General features: G+C 38.7%; 1 long non-coding RNA gene across 1 annotated transcript; it reads right to left on the minus strand.

The window, feature by feature from the left end:
* Positions 1 to 1,565: 1,565 nt before the first annotated feature.
* Positions 1,566 to 3,890, minus strand: LOC141615330 (uncharacterized). Its single transcript, XR_012529802.1, has 3 exons — positions 3,580 to 3,890; positions 3,373 to 3,481; positions 1,566 to 1,633 (listed from the first exon to the last, which is right to left on the minus strand). It is a non-coding gene; the product is annotated as an uncharacterized LOC141615330 (long non-coding RNA).
* Between the last annotated feature and the right edge of the window lie 9,871 nt (positions 3,891 to 13,761).

The following is a 13,761-nucleotide window of genomic DNA, read 5'->3' on the forward strand; positions in this document are numbered from 1 at the left end:
ACAGAAAATGTACCAGTAATGATATCAGGATGTGCCTCAGCTTCTGCTCGGCTCATGACAAAAATACGGCCTTTCGGCCTCACTGGCTTCACTGGGGCGGTAGGAGTAGTAGGAGCCATCACCTTCCTCTCCGGGCAAACATTGGCCTTGTGGCCCGGTTTGTTACAAGAAAAACATATGATAGGATCAACAAAGCATTTACCAGGGTGTGCTGGTTTCTTGCAGTTATAGCACACTCGGTCTTTAGTACCTTTATTATCATTAAAAGTTGAAGATTGACCACCCCGGTTAGCTTGCACATTAGAAACAAATCTCCTCTTGTTTGGGTCAGAGGGAGATGAGGTGAACCTAGGTGAAGGAGTAAAGGGCCTAGAAGAGGGATATAAAGGCCTCTTGCCAAGATTAGAACTAGTTGCACGAGCTTCAATTTCAATCTCTTTCAATGAATTTTCAGCCCATAAAGCATCATTATAAATTGAAACAAAGCTAGTGGAGTCTCGACGGACCATGCTTTTGATCTTAGGAGAGAGTTTTTCAAGATAAAAGAAGGTTTTTTCATTGTCATCCTTCACTAATCTAGTGGCATAATGAGCCAACTCATTGAATTTATCAGTGAAGGTCCAATCGGAAGGCTTCCTTGCTTCAACTCCATGAATCCCTTCAACTTCTGCTGTTTCAGTTCTTGCGGATAGAAACGGGCCTCCACTAACTCCTTGAAACGTACCCAGTCAAATCCCGGTTCAGCTGAAACGGTAGGCCCAGTCATGGACCACCATCGATCTGCTTCTCGTACTAGGAAATGAGAGGCTAGCTTCACTTTATGTTCCTCCTTAACATCATACAGTGTAAAGCTTTTCTCCAACTCCCGAAACCACCCTGTAAGAGCAGCTGGATCAATCTCTCCACCATAAGTGGGAGTGTTGATTCGGGTTAATTGGTTAGCCACCCAAGTATAGGTGCCTGGAGTACCCTCAGCAGGCGGAGGAGGAAGAGGAGCTTGTTGATTCTGTTGATTTTGTTGGTTTTGGAGAATTTGGGTAAGAACTAGTAAGATAGCATCATCAATGTCTCTTCTTGGCGGAGCCATCTTAAAAAGAAGAAAATTAATTAGTACCTAACAATTAGCAATCACAAACAGACTACCACATAAAATCCTAAATCTACCCATCCTACCCATCTCTCAAGTTTATTATTTAAAGGTCAAATGATTTTAAGTGGGGTGCACAAACGTGCGTCGGGAGCAATAGGCTCTGATACCAACTATGACACCCCTAAATTTAGCCTTAAATAAAGACGTAAATTCTACGGAAAAACTGGTAGGATATGTTTGTAATTGGTCCAACTATATAAAAACCTGTAATTTCAAAAAAAATTTCTAAACCAATCACAACATATCCAACATTCCCAAGAGGCGGGTGCCAAACCTGTAATGCTAATGAACTAATTTACATGCCATAGCTAACGATAAGAAAATGTAATGATAAAAACCCAAAATAGAAAAGGGAGACATATGTCCCTTCAAATTATATACAAAACCAAAAGTTAAAAGGATTACTATAAGAATAGTCAAAACTAGGTCCAAGGTTCCTTATGCTCACTAGCTCGTCTGTGACCCCAACAAAGCATCAACAACCTGTCAATCGCATTTTATACAAACACGAAAGCCACAATTCAGTGGAGAGTAACTTCGAGTCCTCCCAGCCACGAATCGTCAAAATTAATGTAACATGTAGTAAAACATGTAAACAAGGTGATAATTAATCTAATTTCCAAGTATTATAACATATGAATACTAAATTGACCAAATTAAACTATCATGTGAAACATATAACAAATTGTAATCCAAACTTTATCAATTGTAACCGGCTTACATCTCACCTATTACAATTCATAAAGTCACCATACAAGAAAGGGCAATATATCAAAGACAGGCATAAGTTCTTAGCACGGTCAATAGTCACCCTGTAACTCGAGTCTATACCACGAGGTAGGGAAGGTAATCGAACCGGTATCTTGGCTCAGCGGTTAATATTAATAAAACATGGCCAAGACACAACACAACCCTAGCCTAAAATCTGCGCAAACCTAGACATGCGGATACACACCACCGCACCCAAGACCCACAATTTTTCTAAAACAAAGTGAGTACCCTAAGGAGTCCACCAAAGGGTTGGCTAGTACTTAAGCTGACCACTTACTATCAAAATAAGTAACGAGGTCATGCCCCAACTTGGATATAAATCCACTAGGCAGGAACACAAAGGCTATCAAGCAGTGAACATATACTCGTCAAAGACTATAAAGACCTATCTATGATGAAGGCCGAAATACTCACCTAGGACCTAGTCCCAGCTAGTCCCAGCTTGAATACTTTAGCCCGCACCACACAAGACAAGTAAGACACCCACTTAACCATAAGAGGGCAAAGAGTCCAACTTACTAACATAAATGCTAACATTCTATCATGTGAAAGGCTATATAAATGTCTATTCAGGGAAATCTAGGGCCATTTCTATAATATAAGCAACTATTAAATTCAATCAACTATACAAGTGAACTAAAACTTGATAAATGGCCTAAAACAAGAAAAAGGCCAATTATCTAATTCATATAAAATTTCATCCAACCGAATTTTTACCCGCAACCCCAGCCCTGCGACAGGTACGGGTTAAATTGCGGTGACCAATCACTCAATTAATCGACATCGAATCGTCAAAGGGACTAAGGCTCGATTTTTTCGGCACAATCATCAAAACATGGCAATTATTGCTATAAAATTTACCTTGAGCCTAATCATTACAATTTCATCTTATAAACTATCCTAACATGTGGTAACTATCAATATAAGCTTAATTTTACCAACCTCATTATCTTTACTACTAACATTATTCATTTTAAGCCTTTTTATTACCATTTCATTTTATAACCTATACTAACATATGCTAACTACCAATATAAGAATAATCTCTACTACTAGTATGATTCAATTTAAAAGTGTACTCATATGTGACTTATACAACTCTAACATTAATTAACCCGAAATGACCAATATTGTACGAAAAACCGCGAAACAAGCAACGGACCAACCCGGGCCAACCCCAAGGCCTGCCGTGGCCTGCCGTGGGCCTGCCGGGCTGCTGGCCGTCACCCCTACACCACCATTTTTCCATTTTTGTTCAGTATAAGACCGTCTGAAACATAATTAATCGTTCCTAATACTAATATGTTAACTAAAACTAACAAAAATACATGGATTAAACATGCATGCAATTAATTTAACATGTGAAATTAACCACTTAATTAAAAATGACAAAAACATACAAAAATCAAAGATTGTGACGATTTTTCGTCGAGTAACTCGAAATAGGTTACCTTAAGCTAGAAAATGAGCAATTAGCACCTTAAAACCCAAACCCTAACAAGCACTAGCCGCTATCCTCGACAATATACGAGTCCCCAAACTCGTCTTCCAATTCTTCACCTAAATAAACAATAAAAACACAAAAATAAGTATATAAAACCGAAATTACCCAAAATTCGTCTTAAAACAACTTCAAGAAAACTGAAATTAAAACATACTAGGTTGTAGATCTCGACGAGAGGATTCCGGAAATGTAAATTTCGTGAAAATCCGATAAGAAATGAGGAAGTTGTGACGATTTTTAGCTTGAAATGTATAAAAATGGTGTTTTGGTTTATTTAGAACAATGAAGAAGATGAAGGAAGGAAAGAAAATCAGAAAAAAAAGAAAGGAAGGGGGACTGGTCCGCGGGAAAGGGAGAAAGGAAAGGAGGGAGTCGGGTTTGAGTCGGGATTTTACGAGTCGGTTTTGGCTCGTTTCGATAATAATTAAAACCGTAGGTCAAATGCAAAATCCGACAAGACCAAAGTTTTTAAACACGAGATTACAAGAAAATTGAATACTCATACGACCCATTTCCAAAATCGTTTACCCAACGTTCAAAAGAATTGTCATTTTCCCCCCGATATGCCCTTATTTCGAAATAAAAAGTTTTACACGGTTTAAACTATTTTTAAACATCTCGAAACTATCAAAATAAATACTTTTCTTCAAAATATAATAAAATTATATTTCTTTGAATTATTTTTACTTTAAATACTTAAATATCAAATTTTATTTGATTAATAAATTATTTTCGAAATATATTAACGGTCCGAAATTACAGGCGTTACATCCACCATCCCAAAACAGTCCCTACATGTCAGTATACACCGTCTCAACTATAAAAGACAACAATTAGCACCCAAAACAATCCATACATGTCAGCATACACCGTCTTAAATATACCACTTACTAGCTAGCATCCCAAATGATCCCTACAGGTCAGTATACACCGTCTCAACTATACAACTGACTAATTAACATCAATAAGGATCCCTATATATAATTATACACCGTCTTAAATAAATAAATCTGAAAGTATAAATTGGGTTTGTAAAAATACATGACGAAAATGAATGTTACTTACATCGGAATGACGAGAACGGCGAGAGGAGCGCTATGGAACAAAAATAGTTGAAAACGGATGACAAACGGAGCACCAGGACGGATTATAGACAAAAGTTGAAGAAGGAACAAACAGAAGGAAAAAGAAGGACGAAGAAGAGGAAAAGAAGAAAAGAGACGTGGGGAAATGAGACAGCAGCCTGCTAGCCTGCTATTTATTATACGTATCTTTCTTCATCGTTAAGTAATTTCGCTCGTTTTTAAAACCGTCTCGAGATAATAAAATCGGTTTTAGTAAAAGTTTCAGTAATAAAACGGAATCAATAATAAATAAATTTAATGAGTGAAAATAAAATAAACTCAGCCAGCTAACGGAAATAATAGGAATTCGATTCGAATCGGAGTTATTAACGATTTTTACTAAATTAGCGGAGTTTAACGAAATTTGATAATTTAGCAAAATAACTCAAAATAGCTAATTGGATGACTTTTCCTAAATCCGTTTTGAATCCACTAAGGGCCGACTTTCATAAAGGACTCGTAAAAGGATCGGAAATTATTAACGATTATTAAAATTAACTCCTCGAATTATAATGAATTAATTAATTAGCTGAGAGTATGTATATATATATATAAATCCATCTTTTTAAAACAATTAAACAAAATCTTCAAGATATGAACGTATGAAAATATAAGTGTCCTTTCAATGGAACGGAGATACTCTTGGCGATCACTCAAGAACATCAATATTCCAATTCAAAGACATAAAAATACAATTTTACACCAACAAATGATAAAACTAATTATCAGACGTCTCCAATAACAAGCTTGTGAAAATGTAACTTTTATAAAATTTATGTTCAAAAGGAGATTAATTAAATTAAATAATTTAAAAATAACAAATAAAGAAATCGAACGGTTAAATAAATTTTAAATGTCGGAATGAGAAATTCACGGGTGTTACAATCACCTCACCTTTTAAAAAGTTTCGTCCTCGAAACTTGAAAGTAGAGATGAAAGGTTATGAAAATAAAACTGGAATTGAAATCGGTAACTAAAACATTTAAAAGGTCACTTATCGTAAGAATCAAAATTCTTTCAAGAACTTCAACTAAAATTTTCCGACAGAACCAGACTCTCATCAGAGAAACGGAAGTGTTCTCGTTGCGCATTCAAGAACATCACATTCCAAATCCAAGATAAGGTCAAAGGCAAATCATTTGTATAAATCAAAAATCAAAATGCTTTCAAAAACATTTATAGAGAGTTTTCGAAAATATAAGTCTCCTCCATGGAACGAAATTGCCCTTGTCGTGCACACAAGAGCGCTAACTTTCCATGTCAAAGACAGATTTAAAATAAAAATCATTCGCCGATAAGCGCAGGGCAAGTTATTAGACGCCTTTAATAACGAGTCCTAACATCCCATCAACGTTAAAACCAAATGAAAATGGCAATCCATTCAAATTTTTCTTTCGCAAAAGCCAAATGAAAATTAAGGGATTCTTGGTTAAACTCAAAAAGGAGTCAAGTTCGTGAAAATATAACATTAAATTTTGACAAATAATCATAAACAAATCAAAGTTAGTTAGAATTTGAACAAAATTTAAAAGCAACTCGGGTTTAACAATCAAAATTTAGGATAAAGGAGACGATGCTCAAAGATCAAAATGGGAACTAAATTAAATTTTCATTTTCAAACCTTTAAAATAGGTAAAGTTTTGTAGGAGTAACATATTTTTTTAAACAACGAATCGAAAATGATAGTTTGAATTGTTTAGAAATTGTACGAAAAGAAAAGTAACTTAGACATCAAAATACAAGGTACGCTAAGAGAGTCCAAACTTAACCAACCAAAAGAGCTATGGTGAACTTTCCTAAGGGTAAGAGTCGAAGTTAGGTCAACAAGGATGTCAAAGGTAGAATTATATAGGTTATCAGCATCTAATTTAAAGGAGGAGCATGATGAATTGAGGAAGAGAGATATGAACGACAACGCTTATGGTGAAAGAAGAAGGGAAATGAGACAACAAGGAAACGCCAGATACTCATATCCCAAACATAACATCATCCTAAACGGTTACGAAAACTTCCTAATAAAATAAATCTCAGAACCACATTACTTCCAAGGATTCCTCAAAATAACTTACGCTGCTCTACACCTAATCTATTCCATGAAACAAGGTACTTCATCACACTTGTGATTCAACAATTCCCAATCACTAAACATTCACGACGACTTCCACAAAACAAGATCGAAACTACTAACAAGGCTATACTCATACCCAACAACGTCAAAAGGTAACATCAATTTATGTATGGCTATCAAAATCCTAAAGGTATCTCTTTCCAAAATCACATCATAAACCTTACTCCGTGTTTACTCCTAAGGTAACAACGCTCAACCTACTAAGCTTTCAAATCCCAAACATAAACAAAGCCAAGTTCTATAACTTTAGTAACATAGGCAACTCACTCTTAACACACATAATTCCACCTATCACTTATACTCACATTACCAAGGGGTTAGGTATAAGAATCCCCAAGTACATCTCACCACACTACCTAAGTCCTTCCAATATCACAACTTCTCAAAACCGGGATTATAGGTCAACCAGAAACAACTCCACAAGCCAAATTATCCAACCAAGGTTAACACCCCACAAAAGAAAGAGAACTATCTAAAAGGCGTTAAGGGAGGATTAGCAAGGATGAAAGGACAAGTTGGGAGGATACAAATGTAACTTCCTAGGAAGAAGAAAAGAGAGTTTAGAAGAAGGATAGGCACCAAGAGGTAAAGAGTAAGGCAAGATACACAAAGAATAAGGAACATCTTCGAGGAATAAAAAGCATTCTTTAATACTTGAACAAATCTTCAATCTTCGGCAGTAGGCACCAAGTCTTGATCGCAACGCGGTTAAGCTCACGGTCATTGAACCAAGGGTACAAAAATTATTAAATGACAATCAACAAACATGTGAGTACCTAACAAAGAGAAAACACAAAGAGACTACAACATAAGGTCCTAAGTCTACCCATCCTACCCATCTCTCAAGTTTATTATTTTAAGGTCAAGTTATTTATATTGGGGTGCACAAACGTGCGTCGGGAGCAAATATGCTCTGATACCAACTGTGACACCCTCATTTATCGCGGAAAAGTAAACACGTAATTGTGGACAAGGCCCTCGGGAACTGCGTCCGAGGGATCCACACCCGGCATAATCGACTCGAGGTTCTTTCGAATCGAATTAAGACATATTAGAGTCGCCACCAAGTTTTTTGGGAACTTGGAACCGTTCAAGTCAACTTTACACCTTTCATCGAAAAGCATAAAGCCAATCGACTACGAGTGATTAAAGATAAAGACTTGTACCCTATATCACTCGGATTGAATGACTCTCGTAATCCCATGGTATTTAGACGGATCCACAAACCATAGATCTTGAGTAAGGGGTGAGGGTACGTGTTGGGAAGCCCATAAGGACACCCAACCCCGCCCGTCGATAACGGCCTCTACTAAGTCAAGTGTCGGATTTCAAACAAGGTCATAGCTACTGCGATGTATGTAATGCAAACGTTATTTTAACCCTATCATGTGACAACAGTTTCTATGTCGTTTTAGATGCAACTAAACTAACTTTGTCAAAGTTGTAATTTAGCATGTGGGTTGATTGATCTAACAACATACAAATAAAACAAACAAGGCTTAAGGGGGAATGGGGGAGCCGTTGGGATCTACCTATTACAACCCAGGCATTTCATGCCGACACAACAACAAATTAAAGATACAACTCGATCTAAATACAAATGCTACATACGAAACGACACACGACCACACACATGGCCGTTTGGCCTTGAAAACCGTGCACAAGGGGGAGGTGACTCACGGCCTACATGACACACGGCCGTGGGTCCCTCTTCGTGTTGCGTGCTCTCACTTAATCCCATCGAATTAGACATTGGGCTACGCACCAAAGCATGCATTAGCATAAACCGGGCCATGTTGCTTTAGACAACATGCGGTTTACTACGCTCCTACAAGCATTGGGGAACAACCGTCTAACCAAATAAAACTAAGGTTTTCAAAAAAGGTTTTGACTCAAAAAGGAGAACTAATTACAAGCGATTACAAAAACGTGACTCAAAGAAACATAAATTAATTACAAGTGATAAAACAAATAAAGAACGAACGATGCAAAAACAAACGAAATAGGAAAGGCCAAACACACGGCCAAACACACGGCCAACCACGGCCCAACCAAAGCCAACCTAGTTCCTAAGTTAGATTTATTGATTAGATCGAATGATTGCGAAAAGGAATCGAAAACAAGTTAGAAAAACGAGTTAAAAACGATGTTGATTGATTGTCGCGCAAGGGTGCATTCTACACGGCCTAAAGGGTCTAATTAGGTCAAATTCGCTAATTAAATTAACTCATCGAGTGTCAATAAGAAGGTGCTAATCACGCACTCTTATACTAGCGAGAAATTAGGTGAAAGAGAGAGATGCATTCAATTATTTACAGAAATCGTCGATTGATTTTATAACTTACGTCGAAGCCACCTAAAGTGTCTAATTAGATTATTAAATTGATTTAAAGTCATCTAATTACGTCATAGGTTAACAATCAGAAGTTAAACTAACATGCAACGGGTCCTAAGGTCCATCGATTTGGCCGAAACAAAAGGGGGTCGAAAACGAAGATCGAAGTTAGATAACTTGTTTTATTTATGCCCTACCTTGAACACGAGGATATGTAAATGAGACGGGGGTGTACGACCGACAGAAGGAGCGGTTTCTTTTCCCATCTCAAGTCAACGCGGGTGTTCGTGGTGGTACTTTAACTCATACTCGGACTAACTAGTTTCGTAGTTAATTTAAAACAAACGATAATTAAAACGAAAAACAAACAAAAAAGACAATAAAAAAAGGGCATAAAAAAACGAAAAAAAAAAATAAAAAAGAGAGAAGAGAAGGGGATTTGATGCACCCTCAACCTACATGTATCGTTGACACCGTCTTGGGTCGTAATCGATGGTAGATTTTATCTCGAGAGGCCGTCGTCGACGAAGTAACAAAGCAACACGCGTTTTGGAAAGTTTCTGGACAGCAGTTTTAAAACAGTGATATCTCCCTCGTTTCACGACGAAAATTCGATCCGAAAGATGTTTTGGAAACTAGAAAGAGAGGAGAACAAGGATCTTAAAGCAACCCTGGCTCGTTTTGGGTTATTGGGCACGAAAAACGAGCACAAACAGAACTGGACAGACAAGAGTAAACCGCGAAAACAGAGTGTTATTTCACTCTGTTTTTCGAGGGATCTCGTGTGCTCTCAAGGGCAATTCGGCTCGTAAATCTTTGTCTAATGTGTAGATGGATGTTATGTGGTTAATTGGGAACAAGAAACTCGAATTTTTATGGTGATTTGATGGAGGAACGAAAGGGTTTTCGAAGGAGACACACAAACAGTTTCAGTTTGTGTGTCGGTTTTGTTTAGGGTTTTTGGAGGATGTTTAGGGTTTGTTTCTGAGGTTTAAAGCTTGTGGGTGATGGTTGGATGTATGGAGAACTTAGAGGAATGATTGTATGGTGAAGGGGTGGTATTTATAAGGGTTTAAAATAGGTTAAAAGGGAGTAAGGAGCAGTCGGGCTCATTGAACATGGCTGCTGTCCATCGGTTTTGGGAGGGGTTTCTAGGGTTCGTTTTGGGGGATTTCTTGGTGATCAAGCTAGGATAATATGGGTAGGATACTAGGGTATGGGTTAGGGTTAATGGGTACGGGTCTTGGTAGTGTTTGAAGTGGGTTTTGGGCTCGGGAATTGGCTTGCAAAACAGGGGAGGGTTTGCGGTTTATGCGGGCTGCTTGGGGTTGGTTTTGAACGAGATTTTGGGCTGCTTGTGAGGGGGTTCGAACATGGGTTGATGGGTAGAGGCTTAGGTGGGTTAGTGTACTCGAGATTCGTGCCAATTCGCAAAGGAAACGGGCTTAAAAACGGAGCTAAAAACGAGCTCAAAAACGAGTGTCCAAAACGAATTCTTCGCTTTTAAAAAACGATTTTTCAAATCAAATAATAAATTGAAATAAATGACTTTTCAAATCAAATATATTCATAAAATGATTTTTCAAATCAAATATTTATTTTATTTTCAATAAAATAAACTCGGGAAAATAAATTCAAAATAAAACATCATAAATTGAATTTATCTAAAAAAACCATAATTTAAATATCATTTAAATCAACAAAATGAACTCATTAAAAAAACACTAATTTAAAAAAATCATTTAAATTAATAAAATGAAATCACTTAAAAAACATTAATTTAAATATCATTTAAATTAATAAAATACTTCATCGACGACGCCATTCTACATCGTAAAACGAGCTCCAAATAATGACAATGACAACTAAAGAATACATGTGTCCTATCATCATCGGGTGTTTGTCGGGTTCTCTATAAATTCCAATATCGACGGATACGGGTATCTACAGAGCCCCCACTTTGACTGAGGCTTGGACAAGGCGAAAGTCAAAGTATACCCCAGGTCCCTTTCGACCTGAGGATTCTTCGGGTCGTTTATAGTCCATTAGACTTGCGTATATAAGCTCGCCAGCCATAAGAAGAGATCATACCTGAAACTTCGTCGGGGATTAACTCTTCCTTCTATTGCGTCGAATTATCTTCGTTGGTCATCGACCCATGAATTGCATAAATGGTGGGTTGAGCCTTATCCTTAGGCGCCTACGTATCCGTTTCTGACGGAATCAAACCCGCGTCGTAGTTCGGCAACTGCTGACACATGCCCAAAGTTTATCATCTGCTGGCGTTTGTCCAAAATTCATCATCTGCTGACCTTGCCCAAAGCTTATCATCTGCACGGCAGTGCCCAAATGGGACGGGACTTTCCAAGGAGGTTGCCGCCGCTTTCATCATTTGCTTTCAGCTACGGAATTCTTCCATTTCATACTCTTGTATTGAATTGAATTCTTGGTGGATATCATCCTTTACATCTTGATAATGGTCTCGAAGCCAACGCTTCGAGCCCCGATTTAATGGCTCTAAAGTCGAAGACTTTAGAGCCCCCAGTTGAAGCATATCCTGCTATATTTGAAACATAGAAAATGTACAAGCGATAATCATCACATAAGCACATTTGGATCATCGATCTTGAAATTGGATCATTTGAAATACTGGGTCATCGACCCGAAAATTGAATTTGGAAATTTTGAATAATTGGGCCATCGACCCGAAAATTGAATTTGAAAGACTGGGTCATCGACCCGAAATTTTGAAATTGTTGACAACTTTGAATTTGAAATGAATCACTTGGATGTTGGGTCGTCGACCCAAAAAGTTTTTGAAATTTTGAAATTTTGAAATGTTGAAGCTTTTGATTGATGGGTGAGCATGAAATGCGACTCAGACATACTATATGATTCGTGAACGTGGGCGTAGCCCGCTACCGCAAAACAAAAAGAGAAAACAAAACCGTAAGTGTGCACGGGTTTTAGTTCAAGTATTGACTTGCTGGGGGTAAAAATGTAAATTAGCCGTTCCGGCGCTCCCCAAAACGCGATAGATGTGCTAAAATCCGATTTATCATGCCAAAGACTGGTGTGAGCTGGGGCGGGCCTTAGAGGCGCGCGACCCAAGGCCCTCACGGCTCAAAAAACGGCACCCTAGGAGTGTCCTCCTAGGTGTTTCCTTCCCTTATACTTTCTATATATAAGGAAGCGTTGTACTGCCAAATTTATTCTGCCTTTTCCCCCAAACTGGTGCAAATAACATAAATCATTATGAATAATCTAGTTAGTGCTATGCGAGCATGGGAGACCGACTTTACTAGCGCAGAGAGGCAAGAATTAAAGACCGTTCACTTGGCGCAATTACTTCCCTTACGCCAGATCCCCCTTCAACCTCGCGCTTGTTGGAGCACCGCCTTAGCTACGGGGATCCTTTGAACCATGTCTTTGCTTTTCCCGAGGGTGAGATCCGCCCTCTTCCCGAAGAGTTTTACGCCCTTGGAGGATGGGATGCTTTGAGGCCGTCGGCTATACCTAAATTTCATTCGGGGTGGCGTGGAACCTATCTAGACCGCCTTGGCCTTTCCGGGACGGAGTCCGAGGGAATAGTGACCGGTGACGAAGTCAACCTTCTTGCTATTCATAGGAGGTTTTGTATCTTGCGGAGCGAGATTACCGCCAAAGATACATCGTCAGGGCCTTTGGATTGATCATGTTACACCTTTATGTCTTCGAAGGTAGAATGAACAAGACAACTTGTGTAGGGCAAGCGAAGCTCTTGTCCATTGTGTCCCAGATGGAGACGGGACATAACCCTTCCCGGATTATTCTCGCACAAACCCTTCGAGGTTTAGATGCTAAGAAGATGAACCTGCTGTGCGATTGGTCGGGATGCTCCCGTCTTTTGCAGGTAACACAATCTACTCTCTTGATTAATTTTCCTTTTACCACAATTCTGTGTTATTGCCACGCTTTTGTTGCATTCTCGCCACGATTTTGTCACGATTTTGCTTTGCATTCTCGCCACGATTTTGCTTTGCATTCTCGCCACGATTTTGCTTTGTATTTTGCCACGATTCCCATCACAAATCCGTTTTTCCTTCTTCTTTTTTTTTTTTTTTTTTTTTTCGTTTTTTTTTTCTTTTTTTTTTTTTTTTTCTTTTTCCTTTTTCCTTTTTTTTTTTCTTATTCGTCCTTTTTTTCTCTTTTTTTTTCTCTTTTTTTTTTTCGTCTCTTTCATGTTTTTTTTTTCTTCTTCTTTTTTCTTTTTCAGGTGTGGCTTTGCGAGAGATTTTGGCTTTTCGCCCCGCCGCGTGAGCCCAACTCGTATCTCGCTCGTATGCTGACTATGCGTGCCAAACGGTATGAAGACGGGCATCAAAATGATCTTGCCTATTGGCGAAACAAACCGACGAAGGGGAAGGTCGCCCTCTCGTCTTTGGGTCATGCCTTGGCTTCGCCTCAAATCCTTTACTATCCTTCCGGAAGATGACAAAACCGGCGTTTGCGCTCACGGGTTTAGAGAGGTCTATCCACATTTACCCCGACCGCGTCTGCGTCGGATGGGCCGCAGACAAATGATTCCCAAGTGTGAGGTCACATTGCGGGACGAGCAAGAGAGCTGAATTCCTCTATATGTGATGATTGGCTCCAGAGGTGGCACCAAAGGCGTCTTTGGTACGTATCTGCGCGCCCTCAGACTATCTGGGTATCCCCGTCTTATACTAAATGGCTTAAAGAGAAGACCGACTCAGGTAAGGATTTGTG

This window comes from Silene latifolia, chromosome 11 (assembly GCF_048544455.1).
Source record: "Silene latifolia isolate original U9 population chromosome 11, ASM4854445v1, whole genome shotgun sequence".
Taxonomy (NCBI): Eukaryota; Viridiplantae; Streptophyta; class Magnoliopsida; order Caryophyllales; family Caryophyllaceae; genus Silene; species Silene latifolia.